Source organism: Thalassophryne amazonica, chromosome 3, assembly GCF_902500255.1.
Source record: "Thalassophryne amazonica chromosome 3, fThaAma1.1, whole genome shotgun sequence".
In the NCBI taxonomy this organism is placed as follows: domain Eukaryota; kingdom Metazoa; phylum Chordata; class Actinopteri; order Batrachoidiformes; family Batrachoididae; genus Thalassophryne; species Thalassophryne amazonica.
In genome coordinates this window covers 94,396,483-94,401,708 of record NC_047105.1, presented here as the reverse complement: position 1 = coordinate 94,401,708, position 5,226 = coordinate 94,396,483, and the positions used below count along the sequence as shown (strand labels likewise).

General features: G+C 41.8%; 1 long non-coding RNA gene across 1 annotated transcript; it reads right to left on the bottom strand.

Annotated features, from left to right (window-relative positions):
* Positions 1–2,984: 2,984 nt before the first annotated feature.
* LOC117507977 lies at positions 2,985–4,501 on the bottom strand. The gene is made up of 4 exons (XR_004559919.1): positions 4,013–4,501; positions 3,422–3,607; positions 3,169–3,326; positions 2,985–3,044 (listed from the first exon to the last, which is right to left on the bottom strand). It is a non-coding gene; the product is annotated as an uncharacterized LOC117507977 (long non-coding RNA).
* Positions 4,502–5,226: the final 725 nt, after the last annotated feature.

The following is a 5,226-nucleotide window of genomic DNA, read 5'->3' as shown; positions in this document are numbered from 1 at the left end:
CATCTGACCCATGACTAATTGTGGCATCATCACTCATGGCACTGCCGTCCATGGCGTCATCATTCACTACACAATGGTCCATGGCATCGGCATCCACATCGTCGCCCAGGGCTTCATCCACCCCAGCATCTGAGTCAGCATTAACACCAGTACCAATTCTTTCATCCTCCTTTGCCTAAAAAACAAAGAAAACCATTCATAAAAATACTATACAATAACTTCTATAGTGCCAGTCCCCTCAACACAGTGAAGTTCAAGGGCGCTCAACCAGTCCATGTATTAATATGCAGAATCCTTAATTCAATATCTCAATTTTTACAATTCATATTTTAATTTTTCAGAGGATACTATTCAATGGTTTCAATCCTATCTTTCGAACAGAAAGCAGCGTGTTGTTGTGGATGGTGCCACATCCTCGTATCTCCCTAGTTATGTTGGTCTTCCACAAGGCTCAATATTAGCCCCTCTATGATTCTTTCTGTATAGAAATGATCTCCCCGATGTGTGCTCTGAACTAAATATGCAAATGCATGCAGATGACGCAGTAATCTTGACCCAGGGAAAGAGTGACAAAATATCTGTAGACCTCACAAATGCACTATGTAAAATACACAAATGAGTACATAAAAATTGTCTTCTGCTGAACACCAAAAAACTGTATGTATGATGTTCACCAAAAGACCAATTAAGTTAGCCAGATCCCATGTTTTCTTGGAAGGGGAAGAACTGTGCTTATGAACCAATTCAAATATCTTGCGAGATCAAATTCTGAAAACCTGTCTTTGCTCAAAATGTACTCTCTATTAGGGGCAACAGCACATGGAATACTCTGCCAACGACAATTAGGTTCAGCCCCACATTTGCTTTATTCAAGACACAGCTTAAAACATGGCTGAAAGATAACCAAACCTGTAATCATTACGAGTTAAAGACATGCGAAAGCAATATACTTTCATATACACGCACACAACAACACATAGGTGAGCTTATGCACACCAGCACTTTAAAGAGATACTGCAGCTGTATCGAGCACTTTACTATCGCGACAAAGCACTTTAATTCAGCATCTTATAATAAAACTGACTGTACCTGTACACACCTACAACTGAATTCTACCTCAGTACTTTCCTGCACTTTATATTGAGACAACAGCATTTTAACCTCCATCTTGACAGGAACAGATTAACTCCTCCTTTATATGGCTCTGGGTTATATTAAAATATGACAGTGTATTATATTGTAAATTATCAATGTTTTTATGCTTGTTAAATGCTCTGTGTTTTATATTTTATGTCTGGAGACTACAGATGGAAATTAGTATTATGCTAAAACTGGCATATTTACGTATATATATATATATATATATATATATATATATATATATATATATATATATATATATATATATATATATATATATATATATATATATATATGTGTGTGTGTGTGTGTGTGTGTGTACGAGGGCTGTCAATAAAGTATAGGTCCTTTTTATTTTTTTCCAAAAACTATATGGATTTCATTCATATGTTTTTACGTCAGACATGCTTGAACCCTCGTGCGCATGCGTGAGTTTTTCCACGCCTGTCGGTGACGTCATCCGCCTGTGAGCACTCCTTGTGGGAGGAGTCGTCCAGCCCCTCGTCGGAATTCCTTTGTCTGAGAAGTTGCTGAGAGACTGGCGCTTTGTTTGATCAAAATTTTTTCTAAACCTGTGAGGCACATCGAAGTGGACACGGTTCGAAAAATTAAGCTGGTTTTCGGTGAAAATTTTAACAGCTGATGAGAGATTTTGAGGTGATACTGTCGCTTTAAGGACTTCCCACGGAGTGGGACATCGCACAGCGCTCCCAGGCGCCGTCGTCAGATAACCATTTGTAAAATCCAGGCGGCTTTTGATGGCTTTCAGTGGAGTGAGTATCTGAGAAATTGTTTAACAGTTGGGCATGTTCCAACTTGTCCTTAAGGCTTCCAACAGAGGTGTTTTTCCTGTGGCGGAGCGTCGTGGCGGCTGCGAGCCGACGCTGCAATCCGTCCACACGTCTTTCATTAAAAAAAAAATCTCCTTTAACAGTGGAATATCCGGATAAAATGCTGAAACCGACTTCTTCTGAAACTTCTCTGTTCTCTCACGACGTCCTGGATCAATAGAGCCTGAAATATGGGGGTTTTCAGCTTGAAACAGGCTGACAACGGCACCTGGGAGCGCTGCATGACGTCCCGCTCCGTGGGAAGTCCTTAAAGCGACAGTATCACCTCAAAATCTTTCATCAGCCGCTAAAATTTTCACCGAAAACCAGCTTAATTTTTCGAACCGTGTCCACTTCGATGTGTCTCAGGTTTAGAAAACATTTTGATCAAACAAAGCACCAGTCTCTCAGCAACTTCTCAGACAAAGGAATTCCGACGAGGGGCTGGACGACTCCTCCCACAAGGAGTGCTCACAGGCGAATGACGTCACCGACAGGTGTGGAAAAACTCATGCATGCGCACGAGGGTTCAAGCATGTCTGACGTAAAAACATATGAATGAAATCCATATAGTTTTTGAAAAAATAAAAAGGACCTATACTTTACTGACAGACCTCGTATATATACTGTCTATAAACAATTGTACGTTCATTAATATGCACTGTCCCTGTCAAATAAACCAATAATGAATGAATGAATTCCAATTGTCAACACAGCCGAGTGACAGTTACACTATGGAGGGAAGGTGAGCCCACACAGATAGGTTTTAAGATGTTTGCGGAAAGAGAATACAGAATGTGAGGAACGGATTGAGAGAGAGAGAGAGAGATTGTTCCAAAGAGCTGGGGTGCATGTGAGCCGGTCACGGTCTTTACTCTTGAAACAGTCAACACTGGACCGGGATTTGATTGAAGGGAATGGCTAGGTGTGGCCATGGTGCTAGTAAAAGTCACCTGTGAGTTGCTGATGCCATAAAAGTTTAACTACTTACCCTCTTTGCTGCATGGCGCAGTGTTTCAGTTAACGCATCATCGATAGCATCTGGTAAAATTTCCATCTTGTTGCTGAAGGCTTCTGTCACAAAAACAAAATAAAAAACGGTCTTGTATTTTCCTCTTTTTTAACTGGAGAAACGATAAAATTCTTTTTAATTGCTAATTAAAATTAAATGATGCAGTGAGACACCTCGATAACTTACTCTTCAAAACTCTAGCGAGTGAGAGGCTGCAAGGCTTTCTTCCCTTTCCATCCTTTGAGGCTGACGCCAGCCCACAACCGCCACATCCCAATTTCACCGAGCATCGTCCTGGCAAAGGAGCTCAGCATTGATCCAGATAGCTGTTTCAGCAGATTCACCTATGACAGAGTAAAAAGTAGTATGTGTGCAATGGCAATATGCAACTTTTATGAAAATAACCACTTCTGCAAAAGTGTTAGGAACAATAATTTACCACTGTCCTCCTAAACTCCTGGTCCTCCAGCGTTTTGCTGAATTGGTCCAGCTCCTCCCTTGTTTTAAGTCTGGCCTGCATTATCTCCAATGCAGTCAGCTTCTTCAGCAGCCTGATTCCTCACCAGTAGTTGTAGTATGCGGTCCACCTTTGACTCCAGTCTGTCGAGTCGTTGCTGCGTACCATCTGTTACAAAGTTGCTTCAAGTTTAGTATACATGAAACAGTTACAATGCTGCTGAAAGCAGGAACACGTATATAAACACAACAGAACTACTCGATCAGTTAATAGGCCTCTCATGCAATGAAATTTGATGACATGGTTGTTTGTATAAATACATTATTAAGATGGCATCGAGCTGGCAGCTCGGTTATAGAAATGAGTTTATAGAGGGGCAGCTGCCTCTTATTAACAAATTCTATAAAAACCTGAAACATATCTGTGCCTCTCGTGTGGCCTTTCAAAGGTAAAATGCTCAGCAGTTCTTTTACATTCATGTTGTCAAAAAAACATTCTAATAAAAACACATAGCTGAGCCACGTCCACAGTATCAGTGGATTCATCGAATTGCAGAGAAAAACACTCACATACCTCAATATCATTCCTCAGTTGCTGATCAATATCCTCCGCCATTAACTCGCATCGTCGTGCAACAAGACTTTCTTGAGAGCTGCACATCCTGCAGACACGATCTCCTTCTGATTTTTAAAATCGGCAAAGAGCACATCTGCAGCTTCCATGAAAGCTTCTTTCACAATTTCACCATCCTTGAATGATTTCTTTCTTTTTGCCAGAACACGGCTGGCACGATAAGAAGCTGTGGTTGCAGCCTTACTGGTGGTATTTGTCCGCGGGGAAAACGGCCTGTTGTGCTGCAAGCCGGCTTTTAGCCGGGAAGCTAGCATCGTAGCTCTTGTGGATCGTCTTAAAATGCCGCTCCAAATTCCCTTTCTTCGGTAATGCCACGTTTGCATTGCAGATAAGGCAGATGGATTTGCCATTTGAATAAACGAAAAAATAATCTTCCTCCCACTCTGGATGAAAATGATAAGTTTGGGATGTTTTTCCTCCGCCATTATACGCTCGCGTCACTCTCCACTGTAGCTCCTCACGACCTCTTGACCCTGCGCATGCGCAGATAGAATGAACCGCGGGAGTTCCCCCCCCATGCGATCGACCGGTCAATCCGGACTAGACTATCATCGGGACGGTAGGCCTGCTAAAGTATCCCTGAGAATGAAAACTTTCGGAAAATTAAGCAAGTTATAAAATATAATTGTTAAGAAAGAAAATACAGGAATCACTTTATTTAAATTTACAACAATACCAATTCACCAGCCTTATCAATCAATATATAGATTGATAAGGCTGGTGAATTATGTAGTTAATAGAACGTCCCCTCAACGTAAGTACAACGTTCCAAAGAAACGTCCAAAAACTGTAACAAGTAAACGTTCCTGATGGAAGTTGCCAGGAGGTGGACAGAACGTTCCCAATTGTGCAACGAAAATGTAACCTCCCAGCAACGTTGCAAGGACGTACCGTGTTAGCTGGGATACATTTAACCCTTTATGTGCCATAATAATGGAGGACAGCGGTTTTATTGGTCGTGATTACACAGCAGGGGGCTGAATATTGGTAGGGACGTGACCCTAGCGTCCCTACCCAAAATTACACCACAATACACAGAAAGAAAAATGTATTGAAAACGTGCGTGTCGCCTGGTGGGCATCTGTCTCTTTCAGAAGGGTGGGCGGGGCAGAGCCTCTGACGTCAGTGTGATTGATGGGGATAAAAGCGGCGCC